Source organism: Lissotriton vulgaris, chromosome 7 (assembly GCF_964263255.1).
Source record: "Lissotriton vulgaris chromosome 7, aLisVul1.2, whole genome shotgun sequence".
NCBI lineage: Eukaryota > Metazoa > Chordata > Amphibia > Caudata > Salamandridae > Lissotriton > Lissotriton vulgaris.
Window position 1 is genome coordinate 916,093,527 of NC_141695.1, and position 27,200 is coordinate 916,120,726.

Below are 27,200 nucleotides of genomic sequence, written 5' to 3' on the forward strand. Positions count from 1 at the left end.
GCAGCCCCGCTGGTGTCTCTCGTAATGTTACATTTGGATGTCTGTCTTCTTTTTATTACTAGGGTATCAGATGGTACTTTGGGATCACTGAAATAATATCGATAACAAAAATATAGAATTACACAAATATCGAGGATTAAATATTGAATACAAAAATATCGAATTCCTATCTACAAACAGGTAAGTACAAAAATATTGAATCAAAAATATCATTTAAAAAAATATAGTTAGTCAAAGTAGCTAATTTTTTTTAATGTGTTAAAAATAATTTAAAATTAATGAAATATGAAAAATAATTAACTAAAATATACTTAAAAATACTTAAATAACCTTAAAATTATTAAATAATAATTTAAGTTATAAAAAAAAAAGAATTTTATTTTTCAAAACATATATATATATGAGACCACGGCGGCCCCAACAAAATTACAGCAAGAACAAAACAACGTCTCAAAAAGCAGAAAGCGAAAAAAACAGGAGATGGGGGAAATGCACGACAACAAAAAGAAATAACAAAAAAACAAAACTACAGAAGGAATTACAAACGATAATGGCCACACCTACGGAAGAAAAAGATAAAAACACAGACATAAATGTATCAGACATGGCCTTAACAAGTACAGAAGAAGAGACTTTATCATTAGGATTATCCTTTTGTAAACGCACGAATTTTAATTATACACAAACAATAATAGAATCATACGAAAATTAAAATTGAAAAAACATTTCTTCAATTATAAAGAGATAAATAACAGTGACAAAGAACCGACCGAAGACACAAATTGGCGAATTGACGAAATGACATTTATTAAGGAAATGGCGGATCTGGATACTAATGAAAATAATGGCATTATGGACACCCAAGATGCGGCAGATCATGCAGGGGTTTACATTGCGGGTACATCTTAAACGCAGTTTAAACCTAGATCCACATTCTGCCCTATCATGCCTAAAGACTGCATCTATATCTTCTCAGACAAAGTCATACATGACCTAAAATCTCTGTCCCGGACAAGCAGCAATGACTTTTTTAAAACACATGCTAATGAGAGATTAGCGTATGACAATGTCATGTCCAAAATCAAGGAAAGAAGCGATGTAGTTGTACGTTGGTCCGATAAAGGAGGGAATGTGGTCCTTTGGCCTCTTGAAATGTACAATTCTGAAGCATAACTTCAGTTATCTGATAAAGAATGTTACCAGAGGATCAGTGCAACTAACATCTCTAACATTCAAGAGAGGTACCACAGGAGTTTATATGACTGGAAAAGTGCTGGAACAATATCGAAAAACGAATTTGATTTTTTAAAAAATAACTCCCCAGTAACTCCAAATTTGTACCTCATTCCTAAGGTGCATAAAAATGCAACCTGCCCCCCTATAATTTCCGCCATAGGGGGATTGTTCAAAAATACTAGCCGGTTCATAGACTTTTTCCTACAACCTCATGTAAAAACACTACCTTCCTACACAAAAGACAGTGGAGAAATCTTTGACATGAAATGGGAAACAAATTTTGTGTTCATGACTTTGGATGTACAAAGCCTCTATACGAGCATAAGGCACAGAGAAGGTTTGAATGCAATTAAGCATTATTTAGGCGGTAGAAGCATTGATTTGTACCAACATACACAGATGCTGCTCCAAATGACCGAGTGGTGTTTGGAGAATAACACCTTTGCCTTTATCAAACTACTCTACAAACAAACACAGGGGACTGCCATGGGTACTTGCTTCGCCCCCAGCTATGCTAATTTGCATATGGGCTGGTGGAAGGAGCAAGTACTCATGAAGACACACACTGCAGAAATGTCAGAAAATGTGGCGCATTATAGTCGCTATATTGATGACATTTTCACAATTTGGAGAGGAAGTGAGGAAAGTGCAAGTGAATTTGCAGAGCAACTAAATCAAAACAGCCTGAATCTTAAGTTCACATGTGAAACCAGCAAGAGTAGGATACATTTCCTAGATTTGGAGTTGTTTGTGGCAGATGGTAAAATTCAGTCCAGCACCTACCGTAAGCCCACCTCTGGAAACACCATCCTTCACGCCTCCAGTTATCATCCCCCAAACTTAATAGACAGCATCCCCTATGCAGAATGTCTGAGAATGCGACAAAACTGCAGCACGGACGCAAGTTACAAAAATTCTAAGGCTAGTTTGTTTGGTAGATTGCGACTCAGGGGCTATCCTGAACACATACTAAAGACAGCGGAACAAAAATGCGATGCTAAGGATAGAAAGGATTTACTTTTCTCTCACAAAGCAGGAACACCAAAGTCAAAACAAAACACAGGGACCCCACGCCTAATCACAGGTTACAATGCCTATCAGAAACAACTTAGAAACATCATGTATAGGCATTGGCCCATAGTCAGGAATGACCCAGTGATAGGGAATAACTGTAACAAAATCCCTCAGTTTACTTTTCGCAAAACTAAAAGTATGAAGGAAGAATTGGTAGTGAATGTCCCTGTCCTGAAGAAGAAAGAATCACCATGGTTAAAAACAAAAAAAGTTTTTTATAAATGCACTAAGTGCAAAGCATGCCAGTATGGATTGAATGTTACCAAAGTTGATGTGCGACATAGAAAAAAACCACTAGAAATATGTGCAAACTACACATGCAAGACGGACTTTGCAGTTTACGTCTTGCAATGTAGCTGCAATAAAAAATACGTGGGCAGCACTATCCATCCTGCCCACGTGAGGGTGTTACAACACTTAAGAGCTATCACTAACAACGACCCCTCATATCCAGTGACAAGGCACATCAATACCATACATGAGGGAAAAGCGGAGAACATTAAGTACTTCGTTATCGATCATGTAAAGAAAAATATCAGAGGGGGGAATAGACAACTAGCCCTCCGGAGACTAGAGTCACGGTACATTATCCTCCTGGACACTAAGGCCCCACAGGGATTGAACGCAGATGAGGCACTTAGTGTGCATTTATAGCCAACATAATAAAAACAATGAAAGTAGCTTTCTATGCGAACCCGGACCCACTCCTCCGTAGGAGAAGGTTAAAATTAGCATCACTATTACCTTTCAGCAAAGGCTGTAAGTAACACAGTTGAACAAACACAAGGTCAAAAGAGATTTTAATGGTGGCAACATAAAGTATGGCAGGTGTGAACATTGCTTTCATGTAAGGAAATCCAGCAAAAGTATCGTACATTAGGCAAACTAACATTAATAGGTTAAAAAAATATATGTCGGATTCTCACTTATTTGCCCACAAGGGCTATATCCAAGAACAATCCATAATATGGAGGAGTTTTGAGTCATTAGATATTATTTGGGCTGAAATATCGGGCACTAGACCCTCAAGCCAGTTCCCCTCCTTAACATATGACATTGAGAAGTATCGCTTTGATAATTGCTTAGCCTATAGTTAAAAGTGGTACCTATGTACAGAATAATAAAAGTATAAGTTTATACACACATGGGTAATTCATAAGCAATGACCAACCACACATCGCGCTGAGTCATCTTGAAAATGAAGGTGGCAGCTTCACGAGTTTCACAAGCGCCAAACTTCGGTAGATAAAGTTTAAAACATTGATACAATGGGCCATGATGAAATGGTTGCTATGACAACGATGATGCCGCCTCACAGACCAAAGAGCATTTTGCATGTTTAAAATGCACTCACTTACCTGAATTCTTTGTTGTGAGCAAGACGGTTCCATCCGTCGAAACCCGTCAAACTTTGCACTTGATATAAATAAAACTTGTTTCTGAATGAGACCCCACGGTGTCAGCGCCTGTTTACGATTGTGTAAACACAGGAGTGGATAGTATACATATATATATATATATATATATATATATATATATATATATATATATATATATATATATATATATATATATATATATATATATATATATATATATATATATATATATATCCAAACAAGTTTGCTCTCGCAATGAAGACACCCACACAATGTATTTACTACGCCTTTAATGGAAAAGCAGGCAGCGATTCCAGCTTCAATGACCTTTAAGCATAGTCTATTGCCATCGATGCCATACGCGTTTCTGGTTAATTCCCTTGATCACTGGCAAATTGCTTTCTTTGGTGAAAAAACAGCTGTGCATTTAGTTAGTTTTGTACTCGCGTATTTCAGAGATAAATCCCGTCCATCCGGGTGCAATGCATTCTAGTTCATGTAGTTCATATAGTGTATATCCATAGTGATGCAGCTGTTGTCTTCCCTCCATAAATTCATTTTCCTTCGGGTTGCTATTCCGGTACATTGCCCCGTACCGCATTTCCTTAGCCTTGAAAATCCGGCAACTTCACTCCTCAACCGCGCCCCCTATCACTAAGGGCGCAAGGACCCGCTGCGAAGCAGGGGAGTTGTCTTCGTGGCCCGAGCAAGGCCACTTAATATCCAAACAAGTTTGCTCTCGCAATGAAGACACCCACATGATGTATTTACTACGCCTTTATTGGAAAAGCAGGCAGCGATTCCAGCTTCAATGTCCTTCAAGCATAGTCTCTTGCCATCGATGCCATACGCGTTTCTGGTTAATTCCCTTGAGCACTGGCAAATGGCTTTCTTTGGTGAAAAAACAGCTGTGCATTTAGTTCGTTTTGTACTCGCGTTATTTCAGAGATAAATCCTGCCCATCCAGGCGCAATGCATTCTAGTTCATGTAGTTCATATAGTGTATATCCATAGTGGTGCAGCTGTTGTCTTCCCTCCATAAATTCATTTTCCTTCGGGTTGCTATTCCGGTACATTGCCGCCGTACCGCATTTCCTTAGCCTTGCAAATCCGGCAACTTCGCTCCTCAACCGCGCCCCCTATCACTAAGTGCGCAAGGACCCGCTGCGAAGCAGGGGAGTTGTCTTCGTGGCCCGAGCAAGGCCACTTAATATCCAAACAAGTTTTCCAATAAAGGCGTAGTAAATACATCGCGTGGGTGTCGTCATGCTGAGGTGTGCCGTCTTCCCGATTAAATAAAACACACTTCTCGCCTGCACCCGGGTCTCCTCTCTTCTTCTGCGCAGTGGTTTCCAGGATTGGGCTCCAGGCGAGAGTAAGCAGGGATTGTCTTATATATATATATATATATATATATATATATATATATATATATATATATATATATATATATATATATATATATATATATATATACATATATATATATATATATATATATATATATATATATATATATATGAATTAACATAGGATATACAATATTTTTACCATAGGATAGCGGGAGAGTAAAAATTACTATTCCCACTCCAGTGAGTGCAACAGTAGGGAAAACGTTGGATAGCGTAGGGGTAAAAATTACTATTCCCACTCCAGTGAGTGCAACAGTAGGGAAAGTGTTGGATAGCGTAGGGGTAAAAATTACTATTCCCACTCCAGAGAGTGCAACAGTAGGGAAAGCGTTGGATAGCGTAGGTGTAAAAATTACTATTCCCACTCCAGAGAGTGCAACAGTAGGGAAAGCGATGGATAGCGTAGGGGTAAAAATTACTATTCCCAATCCAGTGAGTGCAACAGTAGGGAAAGCGTTGGATAGCGTAGGGGTAAAAATGACTATTCCCACTCCAGTGAGTGCAACAGTAGGGAACCGCTGCATAGTGTAGGGGTAAAAATTACTATTCCCACTCCAGAGAGTACAACAGTACAGAAAGCGTTGGATAGCCTAGGGGTAAAAATTACTATTCCCACTCCACAGAGTGCAACAATAGGAAAGCGTTGGATAACGTAGGAGTAGAAATTACTATTCCCACTCCAGAGGGTGCAAAAGTAGGGAAAGCGTTGGATAGTGTAGGAGTACAAATAACTAATCCCACTCCAGAGAGTGCAACAGTAGGGAAAGTGTTGGATAGCGTAGGGGTATAAATTACTATTCCCACTCCAGTAGGTGCAACAGTAGGGAAAGCGTTGGATAGCGTGGGGGTAAAAATGACAATTCACACTCCAGTGAGTGCAACAGTAGGGAAAGTGTTGGATAGCGTAGGGGTAAAATTACAATTTCCACTCCAGTGAGTGCAACGGTAGGGAAAGTAAACACTTCATATATTGATAAAAATAAATTAAATATAAATACCAAAAATAAATTAATTAAAAGTAATTACCAATTTAATATAATATAATAATTAATCAAATAAAAATAGAAATAATAATTAATTATTTAAATTAATTACCTATTAATACAAATTAATTACCAATTACCAATTAATTAATTAGCAATTTAAAATTAATTGCCAATTATTGCAAAATAAATGCCAATCAATAAATTAAAATATTTAATTAATTACAATCAAATTACTTCTCACCCTATTCCCCTATAAACCCACAACTCTACGGGAAATCTTTTTATAAAATTAAAATAATTATCAATTAATCAATTAATAAAAATTAATTACTAATTCAAATTTGATTAATTACCAATTACAAATTAATTAACAATTAATTCAAGATTATTAACAATAAATACATTTAAATATTTAATTAATTAGAATTAAATTACTTCCCACCCTATTCCCTTATAAACCCACAACTCGCTTAAGAATGAAATTACGCAAAAATTAAATAACATAAAATTCATTTTTTTAAATAAATTTTAAAAAAATATACAATTTTCACACATATACTAACATACAAAACTCTTTATAAAATTCGATATCATTAAAAAATCAATATATTTATTACCTATATTATGTACTTTGATATTTTGACTTTCTATATTTATGAAAATCGATATCAAATTACTTACCTTAAATTCGATATTTTTCTTGACTATATTCTGTCCATTCGATATTTTGTCGATTCTATATTTTTACTTCGATTTTAGTGCAATTCGATATTTTTAACTCGATATTTTGTCTGTATACCGGTACTTTGTATGGGGCTGGAGTGGCCTTATCGGATTTTCTCTGATCCTGAGCCGATGGGCACTACCTATAGGTAAATCCAGTTCACCCAACAAAAGATTTGGAAGAGTCAAGCTCGACTAGATCCAGGGGAGCTTTTCTGGCTACTGGAAGATCTGTAGTTCCTATCAGTGTGTGAGTCAATTATTTTATTTGCTGACTGGGTATAAAACGTTTGTGATCTTCATGTAAAAATTCAAATACCACCCTACTCAGTCTCATGCCAAATGATCCGGATTTTTTTTGATAATCTGTAGTCCAGAGGAAACTGGCATATGTGACTGGTGTTGCATTTGATCCTTATCAGGTTTCAACATATAATTCATTTAATGAAGTTGGAGTAGGCAATTCATATAGTACAAGTGATTTATTAATTCTATCAATATGGGAATAGATATTTCCTTGGTTGCTCCATATATTTTCTTTAGAATACCATGAGCTGCAGCCACATTCCCTCTTTTTTTACCTCGAAGGATTTTTTTAATCTCTTCATCTGTAATAGGTGCATTCAACTCATCGATTTTGTAAGCTGGTTAAATTTGGTAGCTGTAGATTGTTCACCATTTACTAATCAATTCAGAGCCACGGGATAAGGTTTCTCTGTAAACATTTTTTTAAAAGTTTAAAAAGGTGTTTTATATTTTAAAATTATCCTGCAGCAAATTTTCGTGATAGAAGAGTCCAGAGATGGCCATAAATGTTGCTCTACTCCACATTTTTCATTTTCTGTGTTCTCTAATTTGAGGAATGATGTATAGTAATGATCACATTCACTACAGATTTACTTACTTACGTAGTATGAAGTAAGCAGGATAGTCCTGTGAAAGAACAACCAGAATCTCAGTAAATTTGCCCTTATTTTTAGCAAGAAAACAAATATTTGACTTTCCAAAGTGGCCAGGTTTCCATGTGAGACAGGCTTCTCCTGTCCTGGTTCAAGTGTTGATATTATAATGGAATAAACAGGCGCTCAAAGCCCACAAAGAATATTTCTAAATTTGAGCAAATATTCATGTTTGGAGCTAGGAAACTTGGCAGAGATGGCTTTCCAAATCAAACATCTAGATCAAAAAATATTATGTTCTACTCAAGATATTATTAATATATTTTGTTGTATTCCTTTGTAGTTAATTTATTGAAGTTCTTGTCATATATTAGGAAAATACTGTTATTGTTGTTGTGGTGGGAGGACCCCATAGCTCCTTTTCCCCATGTAATAAAGTAACCTATATATATTAAAAGTCCATAGACCCGTGGTCAAAATTGCAATATGCTCTTCCGACTCATTTCAGAAAGAACTATCAGATTCCTTATAAGTTCAAGCAGAAATGTGAATTATAGTGCACCGAAATGCCTTCTGGGGTCTGTGTCTGTCCTGAATGTTAACCCTAACACTGCATTACTTTGTTTCTCTTTTGGTATTCTTTTATCTTGTTTACCCTTCAGTTTACTGCTCATTTGTTGTCATTTTGCCCTCTATTTGTATGTTTTGCTTAGAGTTTTGCTTGTCTTTTTCCTCTTCAGGTGCCTTCTTCCTTGCTGGTCTTGAAGGCTGAGTTTCATCTTCTTCTGTCACTTAACTTTCCTTCAAACTACTAGTGAGGTGTTTGCTTCACAGAAGTGGCAAGGTGACAGGGAAGGTCACCCAATGCATCCCACCTACTTAAAAATGTGACGGTGAAGACAGATCAGAGACTACAACATGACAAGACATATCTAGGCAAACAGATACTAAAAGGTGGGAAACATAGCCTTCCATTGAGAAATTTAAATCTGCTGTGAATAGCATATTTCTTCAATATCCTAGTCAGCTAAAGATAATACATTTTCCTAGAGTTAAATTTGCTTTTGATTCTTCTGAGGCTTAAATAATCCTGGGTCTGGTGAAAGAGTAGTTCTATATCCTGAAGTATTTTCCCCTTAGGTACTGGACTTGATTTAGAAATTGATTACTCTCCCCTGCATGCTGTTGATACGGTCCAAAATAATGAAAATGCTTCCAGCAGTTAGGGCCTTTGTGAGGAGTAAAGATGGACTTTGCTCTCGAGTCTACCAGTGGGGAATCTAAAAAAGGGTCCCACCAATCTCAGCAGCAAGGAAGGTGCAGCTGGACCTTAAGTCTTGTTCCCAACTGTGAGGAAACCGTCATCAATGATCTCCATATTGTAGCATGCAAAAAGGGATGGATGTAATTCTTTAATTAATCTCAGCCACTGGTAATTAGTCTAGCCTCATCTCACTCCATCATTATTTTTAACAACTTGCCACCTCAGTTTGGAACAAGCAATATACAAATCAGTCTTGACACCGCTCCAAAAGAGATAGTCCAGCCCGAAATGCCAAGCCAGCCCCTCCCTTAAACAGAATGCAAGTATGCAAGTAACCAAAGACTGGTCAGTCAGGTGCAGCTTGGTTCAAGTGGTCCAGTGAACACTGGGCCCCTTGTCTGGGCATTCCGGTTGTACTTAGGATATCACGCTGAAACATACAAAAAAGCGATGGCTCCGGTTCAAAGAGGACCTGGCTTGGCAGTTCAGTCTTGATTTGTCCAACTGGAAAAGGATTTGGCTGTTTTTCATATTGCTGCATGTAATCTGAGGTGGCACTGTGGGCAAAAAATGCAATTAATTGGGATATGGCCTGAAGCATCCTAACCATCACTTTTCTGTTAACACCATAATCTGGAAGCACCACAGGTTGTTCCATGTAGGTCTGTTCAATATCAATGATCTATCTCCAGCCTATTGTCCAGTCCTTGCAAGCTGTGCAGCAGCCCACTGCCAATCAGTGCCATTGAAAATATTCTTCCATTTAAACTTCCAACCAACTAGCTTAAGATTTTCTCCCAAGTAGATTTTCCAGGAAAGGTTTGGATTGTCTTTCTACGAAAATGCACAGTGGTGTCACAATTATATGTGCCACTGGTGGCCATGTACAGTCTTCATGGGCCTGAATTTGTGGTAAGACTCAGGACCTGTAGAAAAATTAAGTTAGAGAGTAAAAATTGGAAGTGGATGTGGCTGTTTTTGTTGTTTCTTAGTGGAAGCAGCATTCTGACATCTTGCACTCACTGTGTCATACCTAAAAATGTTGGTGATTATCTGAGGGTAACCCTAAAGACAGGTGAACTGAAGATGAAGATTGTCTTCCACACTATTGCAATCCCATATTCTCAATAATTATTGCAAAATCCATTCACATAATGTTTAATAACCTTGATACTTATTGAACAATAGTAAAAACAAAGGGGTCCTGTTTGCCTAAACCACTGGACTTAATCTAGAATAGGGGACCATTAACATCAACTGCGCATGCAAGCAGTGCACTCCAAAAAAATACAAATGCGACCACTGGTCAAAAAGGAGTAACGGTGGCTCCTGTTTTGAGGCTTCAGTGAGGGAAGATCAATAAAGGTCCTCCCCAGTTTCGGTACAAATCAAGGCTCTCTCTTAGGAATATCAGTTCTGCAGACTGGGGAGTCCTTTGAGATCTTTGGCACAAGGGCAACCTTATGGCAAAGGAAAAAGTGGGAGAGAAGAACTAGTTGAATATAGTGTTGGGGTCTTTTTGTACCTACAGCTGGGCAGTTTACAATCTGAGTTCACTTTTTTGAAGTAAAAAGTGCTTTACTTATCGCTTTATTGTGGTCAGTGAATCTTGGATTTCCTACTGTATCAATATAGAACAACAACACCATGTGGCAGAGAGTTCTTGTTTCAGGGAGCAAACTTCTGAAATGACCTGGAAACAGACCGTAGATGTTTATCTTGCCATGTGACTCTCTGTTGAAAACTGAACACCTAATTTATAGTCCTATTAGGATGGCGGACGGACCTGCGTCTGTCCGCCACCCCCGAGGTGGAGGGACCGTCCACAGGGGCAGCGGCGGTCTCTCCGTAGCAATTAGGATGTGACCGCCAGCCTGGCGGTCACATCCCGTATCTTAAACCTTGCGGCGGGTGCTGCTTGAAGCAGCACCCGCTGCAAGGTTAAAAATGCATGATTTGCATTTACATGCACAACGTGGCAGGCACCGCGCGGTGCCTGCTGCTTTGTGCATGTAAATGCAGTGGGGTACCATAGGTACCCCCAATGTGCACCCCCACCCAACCCTTCACCCTGGAGGCCCGCAAGGGGCCCCAGAAGCAAAGTTCCACATGCTTTTCCATGGCAGAAAAGCCGCCGCGGAAAAGCATGTCTCACCACACATTCTAATTTGGCTGACGGTGTCTTGCAGACACCTCCACCAAATAGCGCTCCTCATCCCGCGAATTAGCGGCGCACGGACCTGCCATCCGCCGCTGTTCCCAACGCCATCCCACCACCATCCTAATCTGGCGGTGGGTGTTTTCTGTCACCGCGGCGGTGAATCCGCATCCTCCGGGCCGGCGGTGGCTTCCACCGGCCCGGAGGATGCGGATTTACCGCCATCATAATCGACCCCCTAATTTGAAATAAATACTGTTCCAAATATTTAAAGACAGTGTCATATGCCGATGACACACACATCATGGCATCCTTTGCAGGGGACCTGATGGACATTGCATCGAGATTTCATGACTGTATGCATGAAGTTGGGCACCAGATGTCCTAAAACTGCCTGAACCTAAACACAGGAAAAACAGAGGTGTTTCTTTTTGGATGCAATACCTCCTTCTGGCAACAAAGCTGGTGGCCACAGGAACTGGGAGAAATCCTGAATCCAGTCTCTAAGGTGAAAAACGTAGGAGTTTACTTCGATACCAAGCTGTCTTTCGAGGGGCTAATTATTGCGATCACCTCCTCTTGTTTTTTCACCATTAAAACTCTCAGGAAAATATTACCTTTTATTCCATTAGAGCATCAGAAAGCAGTGGTTGCAGCACTTATCCTGTCAAAAAGTGATTACTGCAGCGGGCTGTTCCTCAATATACAATCATGATTCCTCAACAAAAGGCAGGTCCTCCAAAATGCAGCAGCTCTTCTGCTGCTTGCCATCCCGAAACATCAATCAGCGGCTCATACCCTTCCAATTTTGCACTGGCTACCAGTTAAAAGACTTATCGAATTCAAGGCCCTTTGCATCACCTTTAAAGCGCTACATGGTCTTGGCTCCAATTACTTTACACGCAGTTTCAGGTGGTATGTCCCGCAGAGTCAGCTACGCTCAGCAGCCTCCTCTAATCTGTTAATCCATAAGGCCAAAACCGCCTCATGGGGGGTGGGGGAGAAGTTTTGTTGCAGGCACAGCTAGATTGTGGAACTCACTTCCTCTGGAACTCAGGATGGAAAACAATCTCTTAAAAACCACTCTGTTCAGCAACTAGCCCGAATGCACCAATCAATCATCCGCTTCAGGTTAGCCAATACTGTACAGCCACCATGCCTAGACACCCTTTGGTATTAGCGTGCGTTACAAATCTAAATTTCACTTCATTTCATGAACGCTATAATATATAGGGCACAGCTGTAATCATTGCCAAGGACCCTAATTGTGGTAAATGGGTGCTAAAAAACATACACCAAATATAACAACATAAATGGACTTCAAACGATCTATGCCGGCAGTTTTTTGCATATTGTTTATAAATGCGTTTTGTTTTTTTAATTCAAATACCCCACGTTGTCACATCCGATGCCACTGTGGGACTGATAACAAGTGCCCTAGTAAGATGGATGGGGCTGTAGAAGGAATAACCAGGCCCATCAAGATTATGAAATCTGTAGAAAATCTTCAGATCCTGTGTATTTCGCTGGGATATTTCAGCTTCTGGAATGAGATGACATCTCCAGGTGTTAGAACAGGGAGTAGTGATAATTATCTACGGGATTCAGAACTGACATTTCAATTCATTAGTAAGGGAACCCTAAGGGTCCTACTTGTAATCCATGTTGACTCTGCCTCCTTTCCCTGAATTATTTACTCGCATTCAGTATCTCCATGAGTTCAACAGGAGACTTAAGATAAGTAAACACCATAAAGAGGCCTTAATGACAATGTTATTTTACTACCACAAAATGTTGCTAAATAAATAAATTTAAGCACATATATATGTGTGTGTGTGTGTGTGTGTGTTTAAAAATACATTTTGTGTTTTGCATAAAATGTGTTTTCACTAGAGTCCTCCTTACAAAATACAAGTTGAGGGCTGAATTTGATCCCTGTACATATAACAGGCCTGGATGGATTTTATCATATTAAGATGCTGATTTAAAGGTTGATAGATGGAGTAGTATCTGTTGGGGTGGTGAAGGACAATAAATTCTCCATCCCTAGGGCACTTGGGGGCATATTATCAAGGGGGTCTATCTCCGCTTTTTTGGCTTTAAAAGCCAAGAAAGCGGAGATAAAATTATCTCCCTATTACCTAGCTGTCGCTAACACCAGTTAGCGACAGCAAGTAGGAGATAGCGACCATCTTGGGCTCCACTTTGCATGTCAGTGATATTTATCACTAATGACATGCAAAGTGGGCGTGCCAAGATGTTAGGGACTGGAAGCAGCCGCTAACATCGCTATCTCCTATTACCAACTTTTGGAGATATTCGCGCTAAGCGCGAATATCTCCAAAAGCTAACACCTGCCCTGAGCAGTTCTTAGCCATGTTATCCTATGGGAGGTGGATAACATGGCTAAGAGCATTAGCTCGGTAATGCATGAATATCGCTGACTTTTCAGCGATATTCATGCATTGCAGCCGATTTTTATCGCATTTGCGATAAACCTTGGTAATACCAAGGTTTATCTGCGCTAAAAATCGCCGCAGCTCAGCGGTAAATTTTTGTCTCTAACCAAGCAATAGCGATAATTATCGCTATTGCTTGGTAATATGCCCCTCTGCCCCTCAAATTTAGAGATGACCGCGAGCTCAGAGATAAACTCTGTACCTTGAATGGAAGAGTATTCATAGTGGTTCCCTTCAAGGTACAAAAACTGGTCATTATTGTTTTTTTCTGTCTCGCACCACCATGCTTTTTCTGGTGGTGACCTGACAGATTTAAAAAAATCACGTCTGCTCTAAAAAGAGTGGGCGGTGTGATGACTTTACTCCTATGGCCCTAGCTTTCTGTTGACGGAGCCAATGAGGGCTCCGGCAACAAATTACTTACAGTCACCTTCTTTAAATGAGGAGGGCAAACAGTTTTGCTGTGAACTACTTCGCATATGTAAATCGCCCCCAAATTTAAATCGATTTTCACAGTCAAAAGCATACATGTCCTATTTAAATTTCTCTCAAAATAGCTGTATACTAGATATTTTAACCTTGTCATTACGTTTCTTATCTGCAGCAACACTGCAGAACAGCAGGCTATTCTGTAAGTGAGTATGTTTGCTAGCTCATATATTTTGAAGCAGCATGGAAACGATTGTGTTGATTGTCTGCAAGATTCTGCTTTTCAAGAAGTGAACTGGAAAATAGCGTACAGTTTCCTCAGAAGCCGGTGTGAGGCGCATAAACAAGTTCAGTTCTGCATACAAAAAGCGATGTTTAGCAAGGTAGACCATCCAATTTCATATTTTTTTTGTTTGCTTTGACTATTGACTGTGTGAGAAGCGTTTTGTACTGCCGCATTGGCAGCAGGCAAAAAACTTTCACCAACCCACATCCACCTAAATCCCAGCCACAGCTGTCATGGTAACAGGATGTAATGTTCACGCCGACCGAGAAGCTTTATAGAAAAAGAAATGTAAAAAAACTGAAGAAAAATAGCAAAATTGAGAAGAGTGGAGGTTTTTGTGTCGTGCAGATTCTAGGGCGGTGTGAAGCTGGAAGGTAATGAAAGGAGCGAATGCTGGCACGAGCAGTGAGCAGACCCTCCACGCTCAATGGGGGGCTGATGGAAAAAGTAGCAGTCTACACCACACCAGCATTACAGGTGACAGGCCATCAAGCCTCACACATGCGAGGTTTAGCAATAAAGATGTTTGAGTGTGTTTTTCTGAATCAACAGACACATTATTTGAAAAAATCTATTTGACAAGAAAACAGGTCGTTTTGGTGATATCTCTGTCTTGAAATTTCATGTTTGGCGGGTGGGCTGCGTTGCATTTGTACTTTTTGTTCCCAGATTGCCCTTCTTAAGGATTGTCTTATGCTATACCTGTGCTGAGTGTAATGGAAACTAGCACCACTATTACATACACTCTATATTTTCTCAGGAAGCTTGTAATGTTACTCCCTGGGCTGCACCTGATCTCTGTGTTTAACACAATTGTACACTGTTACTACCTGGGTTGTACCAAACGCTGCGACACATCTCCACAAACATAGGATTTCCACACAAGGTCCAGGTTGCTATCTCTCTTGTACTGTCTAAACTTGACTACGCCTACAGACTCTCATCTTTATCAGCTATGAAAAAAGGACAACAAATTCAGAACTCTGCTGCCAGACTACAGCTACATGTAAAGACACAAGCCCACTTCTCCCCTAGCTTCAGGGGCCCTACGGTGGTTCACGGTTTCCAGGAGATCCACCTTCAAGCTGTTTTATATCCCCAAAAAGCAATACATGGAACAGGACCACTTTTTCTCAAGAATAAAAATCACCAAATACATACAAGAAAGCAACCTCCACTCAACATCGGCACCTCGCCTCAAAACACCAGCAAACAAGAAAACAACTTTAGTGATACATCTTTTTTCTCTGTTCAAGCAGCAAAAATATGGAATTCATTACCCCAATCATAAGAGCCACAGATAACAATCATATCTTCAGAAGACTACTCAAGAGTTGACACTTTCATACATGGCCACTACACTCAAACACAAATGTACAGCATATCTCTGATCCCTGTGCATGTAAATATGTACAATTTGATTCTATGCATGTATTTGGATATTGGCATTTCATTGTACTAAAATATATACTACTTATGGTTTAAAAATATATAGATATGCTTTGGATATGTTTAACAAATGTATATATTACTTATGGTAAAAAAACAAGATATATATATATATATATAGTATATATATATATATATATATATATTATATATATATATATATATATATATAGTATATATATATATATATATATATATATAAATATTATATATATATATATACTATATATATAAAATATATATATATAATATATATATATATATATATATATATATATATATATATATATATATATATATACATATATATATATATATATATATATATAGATATATATTATATATATATATAGATATATATATTACCTACTGGCGGTCGCCAGTAGGTAGTTATAGTTAGGATTTTTTTCAATGTTAAATCTCAAAATTCTATTTGGAATAACTTTGGCGCCCGTTGACGAATCTGCCTGAAAATTTCCTCAAAATGGCCTTGTCGAGCTCCGGTCCTTGCCTGAAAGTTTGGGGGGGGATGCGTCAAGCGGGGGCCGAGATAAAAGGGGGGTCCCAAAACGCGTTTTCCCCATGTTAATTTCTATAGGGCGGTCGACCTCACTTTTAGCCCGAATGGCTAAATGGATTTACACCAAATTTGGCAAAATTGTAGGGACTGGTAGCCCGATGTGCCTTTGCTATGTCTCAAGATATGTGCTACAGTGGATTTTGAGTAATTTAGGTTAAAAAAATATATATATCTATAAGCGCGCCCCGGTACGCGCTCCGGGGAGCGCTCTGGGCGCACCACGCGACTTGCGCGCAGAAAGCTGATTGGTTCTTGGGTGTCTGTAAACATTCGAAACAGTCCAGAGCGGCAGCCATCTTGTGTCTCGGTAGGATCGAGACACAAGAGGTGGCCAAAACAAAGGGGGAATTTACCATAAGGGGGCAGGGTAGACCCCCCCTTACCCCCTAGGTTTGATGTGGGGGCTATAAAAGGGTCCCGCTGGGCAAAAAAAAATATATATTTTTTTTGATTTGCGCGGGGGGAGCGCCCGGTACGCGCACCGGGGAGCGCACCGGGGAGCGCACCGGGGAGAAAAGAGAATGGCAGAGTTTAAAAATGTAAGTCATTTTATATAAATGGGAGGTAGTTCTGAAAAGAACTGTTTTTTTTCTTTTTGTTGTTTTATATTTTTTTTGGGTTTTTGGAAAAACATTTTTTTTTGATTTTCTGAACAATTTTATATTTTTTTTGTAGTTTTTCTGGGGTGAAACAAAAGACAGGGAATTGCAAACAGCTCAACTGGAGTGATGGTTGTCTGCAGCTCGATTAAGTAAAGTGATGCTCTGCTCACCATATGATATAGTTTTGTTGCAATATAGGCAAACAAATTTAAATTTTGAAAATTTGGTTTGGACATTAGGGACCATCTCCCTAGCCTCTGCACCCGATGGAGTGGGTTGGTTGGAGGTGCCTGAAGTTGAAGGATGGGGAGGGTTCTTGGTCATTTGCCTGACTTCTGCTCTTGAATAATTGTTTGGGTGCTTCCTCTGCATATGCCTTATCATCGTGTGGTTCCCAAACGAATATTTCCTGTTTGGGTTCCCTCTTGACAGTTCTTGGTCACAGATGAGGCAAGTGACCTTTGCTGCATTTACTTTTTTGGCACCCCTTGGCATTTTGAAAAACTCCCAAATAAAATGTTCTTTGGGTTTGTATGGGGGATTGTCCTCCGGCAGATATTGCCTCTCCTCCTGCTCCTCTTCGTCCTCCTCTTCTTCATGACCACCAATGTGGTCTTGCGGTGGTCCTTGTGGTGGTGGTGGAGGTGGTGGTGGTGCAGATGCACCTGCAGCTGCTACCAGTGAAGCCATTTCTTTCAGAATGCAGGTCTTCTTCACTCAACCAACAAAGTGAAAATGAGGAAAAAAGATGGGGTCTTTCATCATTTGGAAAACAAAACTATTGTGAACCAATCAAAGGTGTTATTTTCAGGTCACATGACCCGACGCGCTTACGCTACGCGCCCCGGGGCGCGCCCAGGGGCGCATCGCGTAAGTGCGTCGAATGCTTCCGGGTGCGTTTACGCCGTGCGTATCACGCGGACGCGGCTACCCGATACGTCACGATCATGTTTTCGTTCGCGACATTGGCGCTAACGGGACGCTTCCCGGTTCGCGCACCGGGGCGCTTCAAACGAGTACGCTCTCTGGGGCGCTCACCGGGGCGCGCACCGGGAGCGCTCCAATGCAAAATAAATAAATAAATAAATAAATAAAAAATAAAAAATGGAAAAAATTGTAGGGACTGGTAGCCCGATGTGCCTTTGCTATACTCAAGTGGTTTTTACGAAAATTAACTTTGATAAAAATATATATTGTGCTACATTGGGCTATATATATGTTAGAGCCCAAATGTAGCCCAAATGTAGCCCAATGTAGCCCAATGTAGCCCAATGTAGCCCAAAGATGGCCACCAGAGACAAAAAAATACAAATGTAGCCCAAATATCAGCCATATGTAGCCCAACTATAGCCCAATGATAGAATGTACCAGAGTGTTCTAAAGAACAACTAGAGCGTTAACAGTCTTACTTATAAAGTGAGACTTATAGTTAGGAATTAGCATTTAAAAAAACCTATGAAATTCACTGAAAAAACCATAGGTTTCACACCAGTTTTAGTTAGGAATTAGCATTTAAAAAACCTATGAAATTCACTGAAAAAACCATAGGTTTCACACCAGTTATAGTTACCTGGAAATTTTACTGACATAAAACCATTGAAATTCCACGTTATAGTTAGTTGGACTCACTATAACTTGTGCGTGTAATGCACTGCTGATGACGTCACATATTACATCACTCATGACATGGTCAGTGACATCACTCATGACAACACTGATGACTCCATCCTTGTGACAGAGTGACAGACCTCTTTTCAGTGTAATGTAACCCTTGAAACACATATTCAAAAATAGAAACTAACATTTACAAAAAAGTGGAAATACCTATACCAGTTACAACAACCAATTCAGTAATTCCACCTTTTATATACACATCCACTCATTCACCAACAGTTCTATATAGTCATTCATACATATACTCATATATACTATATTCATACATATACTCAGTAATTCCACTAAAAGGTATATTATATATATATATATGTATACACACATGTATACACACACATATATTAACACATACACATGGCCCTCCTCCCCATGACCAAGGAGGCAATTTTCAGCCCCAGGAACCAACACCACCCTGGGGCATGGTCGAATTGTCAACGAGGAGGGGGCCCTCCTGTCCCTGGGGCAGCTCCTGCAGAAATAAAGAAGGGAGGCCAACCCCCTGGAGCCATCAATGGCCCTGGGGAAAGTCACATTCCCCCGGTGCTGGCTCCCGATGTACTGAGGTACCCACCTTCGGACATAGTTGTCAGCTGTTGATTGGCGGGAGCCTTGATAGCTCCCACCAAGCGAGAGCAAACAGTAAGTCCATTTCAATTGGGTTAGAGCAGGAAAATTGCCACTGCTCACTGAGAGCGGACTTTTCACCTGTTTACCTGCCTGCAATCAGGTGGGCAGGAAAGCTGATGAAAGAATTGCTGCCACAAGAAAGGAGCAGCATTTTCTGCTGCTCCCTGCGTGCGGGAGAAATGCCAGATCCTGCTGGAGTTGGGGAGTCAGCAGGGTCCACGGGGCATTTAGACTTTCCCCGCAACCCTGGGTGCCCTGGGTGGGGCCACAGCGCCCAGGAACAAGTGTATGGGCCCCGGGGATGGGATCCCTGTGACCAAAATCGTCCGGGCTAGGGTGATGGCGTGCTCCCCTCCCATTGAACTAATTGGCTGGGCCCCGGGGATGGGGTCCCCGGGCCAAAATCGGCCTGGAGGAAGGGGGCTGCCTGGCTCCCCTCCCCTTGAACTAATTGGCCAGGACCCGGAGGAGGGGGCCCCTGGGGCCAAAATTGGCCCAGGGAAGATGACCACATAGCTCCCCCTCTCCTTTCACTGATCGGCCAGGCCTCGGGAGAGGGGCTCCCAGGGGCCAAATTGGCCTGGGATGGGCAGCCAGGTGCCCCCATTTCATTAATTAGCTAGGCCCTGTGGGCTGGCTGGCTGCTGCTGTTTATGTTCTGTTGCATTTAGCTAGACTTTAATTACTCAAGACGCATCCCCAGACCCCTTTTTGGATGCAAGGTGCAAACAGTTCTAAGTGCAGCGTTATGTTTCTCACTTAATTCTGCATAATCTCATGTAATTTTACTGTTTTTTCATATAATTATGCTACAGTACATTACACAAGTTATGCCCACCACTGTTTTTTTGTATGAGTGGTGTTTCCCCCTCTGCTAGATGTGCTTAGCCTTCTTTGTTCACAAGACAGCCTAGCAAGTCTACAATTTTCATGTGTTTGATGAGTAACTATAAAAAATAAAGTGCCTGATTCAGGAAGCAAAGTAAATATAAAGCCCTCATTATGAGTGACCTGTAAATTTGCCTGGGTGTATCAGAAGTTCCACGGGCGGGGAATATCCATACTAATAAACGTGGGTCTCTGAAGATCACGTTAGATATTAGGAATGTCGCCGCACCAGAGTGAAATCAGTTAAGATGGCTGTGCTTTAGTGTGGCTCCGCTCTCCTGACCTAACAATTCGAAAATGACATCAATTTTTCACAAAGTCATTGTCCCCATCTGGCACAGAATCTGTATTTGATGATGTTGAAAAAGGACAACTGGTGGGCAATTCGAGGACATGTTTTCTGCTGGATTTACCCTGCCCTGAGTGGAGCGCAGGCCTGTATTTAGAAGCCTCGCAGGAGATGAGCTTCGGAGGCCTTGAGAAATCTTGGAATACTCCTGTTTGCAAGACCCACTAGATCTGATCAGCAACATTGTGAGGCCTGGTAGGTCATCCATATAGATTCGATGCATGGCCACACTTGGCTGAGAGACCGGAAGGCATCAGGGATGGTTGTGGGCATGCTTTGATGGTCGTAGGTACCAGCCTCTGGAGTAGCCTCCACTCTTGAGTATATGGGACAACCAGGGTGGTGAGATTGGGCCACAGCCTTCATCTCTTAAAATGGGACACTGGCACAAGATAGAAATGACCCCAAAACGAATGTCTGACAAAATATCGAAAACAAAAATATCGATATACAAAAACTATCGGAACAAAAATATCGAAGTCAAAAATATAGGAATCCTATCCCTAACAAGGTAAGTACAAATATATCGAAAATAAAATATAGAATGACAAAAATATCGTTTTTTGTAAAATATCGTTTTTTTTAAATATAATAAAAATGTAATATTAACAAAATAATACTTATAAATGTAATAAACATATTTAAAAATGTACTATAATATTAAAAATTAATACATAATGTAATACAAATTACTATTAATAAATATATAATACATAATATATTTTAATTAATAATAACTCTAAATTAATTATTGTCATAACTTAAAAACAAATAAAAATGTAATAAATTACTAATACATTTATTTACATAAAATATTCACATGAATAACAATTAATAACAACATAATACTAATAAAAAAGCTAAATACATTTTAGATAGCGTATGAGTAAAAATTACTATTCCCACTCCAGAGAGTGCGACAGTAGGGAAAGTGTTGGATAGCGTAGCAGTAACGATTACTATTCCCACTCCAGAGAGTGCAACAGTAGGGAAAGTGTTGGATAGCGTAGGGTTAAAAATTACTATTCCATCTCCAGAGAGTGCAACAGTAGGGAAAGTGTTGGATAGCGTAGGGGTAAGTATTACTATTCCTACTCCAGAGAGTGCAACAGTAGGGAAAGTTTTGGATAGCGTAGGGGTAAAAATTACTATTCCCACTCCAGAGAGTGCAACAGTAGGGAAAGTGTTGGATAGCATCAGGGTAACAATTACTATTCCAACTCCAGAGAGTGCAACAGTAGGGAAAGTGTTGGATAGCGTAGGGGTTACTATTACTATTCCTACTCCAGAGAGTGCAACAGTAGGGAAAGTTTTGGATAGAGTAGAGGTAAAAATTACTATTCCCACTCCAGAGAGTGCAACAGTAGGGAAAGTGTTGGATAGCGTAGGGTTAAAAATTACTATTCCAACTCCAGAGAGTGCAACAGTAGGGAAAGTGTTGGATAGCGTAGGGGTAACAATTACTATTCCAACTCCAGAGAATGCAACAGTAGGGAAAGTGTTGGATAGCGTAGGGGTAAACATTACTACTTCCCACCCTATTCCCCTATAAACCCACAACCCGCTACAGTACTAAAAGACAATATTTAATTAAATTACGTTAAAAATAAATAATAAAACATAATAAATACAATATAATATACACACATTTTTTTTAAAAATCGATATTAGTAACATCGAAATTATGTATTTCGATATTATGACATCGATATTTAAAACTTCGAAATTACTAATATCTTACTAATATCGATATTAAGACTGTCGATATTACTTACCTTCTATATTAAGTCCCATCGATATTTAAACTTCGATATAATTGTATATCGAAATTTAAAACTCGATATTTTGTCTGTGTACCCCCCAAAACATACAGTGGTAAAAAGATTCTGCAAATTTCTTGGAAAAAACATCTAAGTCACATAGTGAAATACTAGAAGACATAAAAAGTCTAGAGCATGGAGCACAAATTGTACTGGCACGTTTCACAAGTGGTGGTTGAAGGTGCTTTTAATGGCCTGGCTCCCTGCACACTTCAGCATTTCAACATGACTGTGTATAAATAAATCTGTTGGAGGGAGCTCCATAAAGCTAATCAACAGATCGTGGGGAACCTGTACTCATTAGTGTATATTGGTGCAAGACCTATGGGCAAGGCAGAGGCCAGTCAGCAGAAATTTTTAGTCGACAAGTTCAGTAATGAGAAATCAGCACATAAAAGTATCAATTGGAAGCTTTTAGCTCAGAAGCAGGCAACAGCAATGCTGAGGAAGAAAAGGTTAAGGCACTACTGTACATCATAGATGGAAAATTCAATCACATATGTACTTTAGTTCACCACATGAAAGACAGTCTTGAAGAGTGCATGGCTGTGTGAAAGTGCCACATTTCCAACATCGAAAAGTAGCTCAATGAGAAGGGTACAAAAGTGCACCAAATACAAAAATAAAAAAATCCCTTGAGCTAAAATGCAGTAAGAGTGATTTGGAGGCCCGGTCAAGGTGCAACAATTTTCGAATCTTTGTGATTCCAGAATCTGCAAACACAGAACAAATGGAACAGTTCATGGAGAAGATACTGAAAGAGCTCTTCAGGGATAACACCTTATCCTCTTTATTCATTGTAGAAAAATGCATCAGTCCCTGGTTGCACAGCCACATCCGGCGCACTGCCCAGGACTAAAATACAAAGATTTAAAAATTGCAAGGGTAGAGACCTGATGGTCCAACAAGCCAGAGAAAAGAAGGAGCTGCAACAACTAAAACAACTGCCCAATTGAAGAGGCATTATAAAGGCAAATGCATCTTCTTTAATGAGCCACGGCATGCATCGCAGTTCCTCAAATCTGAGCTCTCTGTCAACCCCTCAGTAAGCTCTGCATCACTCGTGGGGGCAACGACTGCTTGACGACAATGACTGACCTGATCCTGATAAAACAATATGCTTCAGCCTCTCTGACATACTAATGATTGCATTATGTTGAAACTTCTAGGTTGTGCTTAATTTGAGCCAGTGATTTTCGGTGCTCTGCACCAGCACTTAATCATCAACATCGAGCTTTTCATGAACACCAGTTAAGGATGCATTTATTTGTTTATGGTAGGCCCAGGGAGATTACGTGATTTTCCCAGAATTACAGGATGTTGAGCCAATGCCAAGACTCAAACTTGGTTCACCAAATCCGAAATTGGCAGCTCCGGCCATTACACTACATCCTTTCCAAGTTTTTATGGTTAGTAGCTGGTTCTGTTTTAGGCGGCGCTAACAGGAGAAATGGGCTGGTGAAAGCTGCCTTTTGACGAGAGCCCTGGCACTTATTTTTTACACATGAACCCCTGGCTAGGTTGTCCCTAGTTGTTTAAATTGTGCTTTAGTATACTGTACAGAGCCAGATCAGGCGAGGTACCAACCTTGTTTCAGTTGGTATTTTGTTTCAATGCAACCTGTATGCATACAGGTATGACTTGCTCTGTATGGCAGGTTCAAGCTTAGTGGACACCAGTGCTACTCAAATATAGGTAATGCACATTTAAAATTTCATGTACGGTCAGAGTGGTGGTGAGGTGTGCATTATGAAGGAATGAATAAGGTCTTGATAGAGTGCACTGTCACTCAAACAAGAGCATCCTGGTGCTAACTCAAAAACCAGCTGCACTTATAGATCAGTTCAGAAAAGGAACAACCAAGCAGCATCAATAGAGGAAAGCAAAAAATTAGTTGGCAGGAGGCCCTACTAAACTATAATAACAAATGGCAGAGAGTATCTGGTGCAAGTAAGAGACAAGTCTTAAGACTTTTCCTGAAACTAGCTTTGCTCTCAATGAACTAAAGCAAGCCTAGAAGTTGGTTTCAAGCTTTTGAACATAAGACCATAAAGGTTGCCACCCCAGGATGTAACCCTGAAAAATGGAGGTTATAGTAGATTGGTATTTGAGGATCTGAGCGTGCTCTGAGTCCTATGGTGACAAATCTGGGCAGTAAGATATTTGCGGCCCATGGCATGAAAGACTCTGAAGACCAGAAAAAGAATGTTAAATAATGCCCACTTATGAACCGGTAGTGTTGGACTTGGCCTTTTTCCCCCAAAATTTTTCGCTTTTGACCCCCTTATCTGGATTGTCTCCCCCATGGGATTAAACCTGTATAGGCCATGAGTGGTGTGAGACACCTTGTGAAAATGTAATTACCTGACAATGTGAGCACTTGTAAAATCCCCCATTTTAAAACTGCACCTGACTGAAATGTATTGCTTTTAAAATGGATGCCATGGCCATGGGTTTTGCCACTGGACTGACATAGGTCAGCTGTCTAGATAACATTACCCAGCAACCCCTAGCTTTTGGAGGGAAAGCCTGGCACCCAGGGTGCTCACCCCCTCCCCTAGAACCAGTTTAGGCTAGATGTGCCAACATTCTAGAAGGTCCTGGCACTGCCTGGGAGGAGGGTATAAATAGGGGAAAGTGTCACCAGAGGTTTAGTCAGCGCTGGGACAAGGAAGGGAGGGGGACCTGCTGTGAGGTGCGACCGCCACATGGGCCTGTGAGCTGGGCCCTGCACCCCTATAAACCCCCCCGCTGCTGTCCCCATGGGCCCCTGACAAGGGAGGGCCCTACCCAGGACACTAACGCTGTGGGACCTTGAACTACGCCAGCGCTGAAGGAAAGAGGTGCCCACATGAGGAGGAATGCTGTGGGCTTGAACCCCCCAGGAGGTGAGGAGTGTGCCCCTGGGGCTGGCTGTGGAACTATTCGCCCCCCTCCGTGAGGAGCGCCTGTCAGACGCTGTTTGGGGAGGTTGGTGCCCCCCGAGGAACCTGTGGCCCCTTGGGAAGTGCTGCTGCTGCATTGCCTTAAGTGCTGAACTGGGAAGTTGCGGCCCCTGTGGAAGCGCTGGACCGGGAGGAGCTGCCCGGGGAGGATAGTGCCCCCGAGGAACTGTGCCTCACTAATCTGCCTCAGTCAGCCTGCCCCTGAACTGTTGAACAAGCAGTGCGTTGTGAATAGCGCCATAGTGCTGAGAAGATTGTGAGGAGAAGTAGTGCTGTGGGAAGAAAAACGCGTTCTGAGGGCCTGCTGTGTTCCCCCTAGGAAGCGCTATAATCTGGAAGCGCCAATCTGCCCCAGAACTGCCGTGTGGGCGCAAGGAGCAGTGCGCTGTGAATAGCGCTGTGGTCTGAGGAGTAGTGCGTGGTGGAAAACGCTGTTTCCGGAGGAGACCGTGGCAAGGAGCAGTGCGCTGTAAATAGCGCTATTCTCCTGAGGAGAATCATACTGTGAGGAGCCTACCCTCGCGTCATTGCGCTGTCTGCTATATAAATAATTAATTCAAGAAGGGAGCCTACCCCTTACTGGTGCCGTCGTCACCGCTGCAGCCCGGTGTCGCCAGAGGGACCCCCACCGTTGTGGATGCCGTTGCGGCGGCCCCCGGTGTGAGGAGAGGGCCGCCGGAGTGGAGAGGGGGCCGCGCTGGGCCCGAGAAGCCAGCCTCGACCTGCCCATGTGACGGGGGCGTCCGGCCGCGTCATTGGCCCGCCCCCGCCAACGCCGCGCAGGGATTGGTCGCCTGCCCGGGAAGACAGGAAGAAGCAGAGTCGAAGCCCCGGGTCCCCGTGAGGTAGGAGGGGGACCCGGGTGAAGTTTCGTTGCGGGGCCCCAGGCCAAAGAGGGGGCCCCGAGAGGAGCAACCGGAGCGGGAGCTCACCCCGCCGGTCTGTGGCCGCGGACGAAGGGCCGTTGCCGGTAGGACGTGCCGCTGAGGGAGGCGGGGCCGGGGCACACTGTCGGTGCCAGCCTTGCCGGCCCGGAAGAGGCATCGCGAGGGTGTCTATTCCCCCTGGGGGTGCCCCAGAGGGAGCCCAGTTGTCGGGAGGTGGGGGCCTCGAGGCACATGATCGGTGCCTGCCTCCGCCCCGGCCTGGAAGCCAGTGAAGCCTTGCTGCTACTGGCAGTACCGAAGGAAGAGCTCTGGAAAGCTGGTGAGTGGGAGCTCGAGCGGAGCAACCCTGGGAGGGACCTACATGACTTCCAAGTCCCGGAGGGGACTCCATCAGTAAAAGACTCACCAACTGGTACGCAGCTGCCGTGGGGACCGAACCAAACCCAGTAAGGTGCCCGGAGTAAAGGTTATTGGGGAGGACATGGTCTCCCCAGTGTGATTAGGGGGCTCATAAGGAGGGAGGAGGCCCGGTGGTCCCTTTACTGCTGTTGAAGGTCTGTTGCCCCCCCCCCCTACTCCCATACTCCTGTTTCGGGCCAATGTGTTTGGGCCCTAATGAGATGTGCATTCTGGGTTGAGGGGTTGTCTGCCCCTTGATTAAGGCCTGCCCCACCAGATAAACGCGGGATTGCCCTCCTTGAATACTATTGGGGTGGAGAGTATCAATCCCGCCCCGTGAGCTAAGGAGACATATGCCCCAGGTGCTCCTGTTGAGACCTCTTGTGGATACCTAGGCCTCCCCCTAGAAATCCTACTTAACTGTGTGATGCCAAGGTTATAATTCCCCACGGTATTGCCTCTTTTGTAGTGGGGTAGAGGGGATTTTCACTGGAAATGTTGTGACCTGAGCCTACGGTCATTATTGGCATTACTACAGCCAAGGTATACTGATGTTTTACCCTTGAAGGTGGATTGTATGTTGTGGTGCCCTTTTATTGCAGGTGTGCCCCTATGCTGGCCTGATGAGTTATTCCAGGCCCCTGTTTAAGTCTTGTTAATGAGCCTGCCGTACTG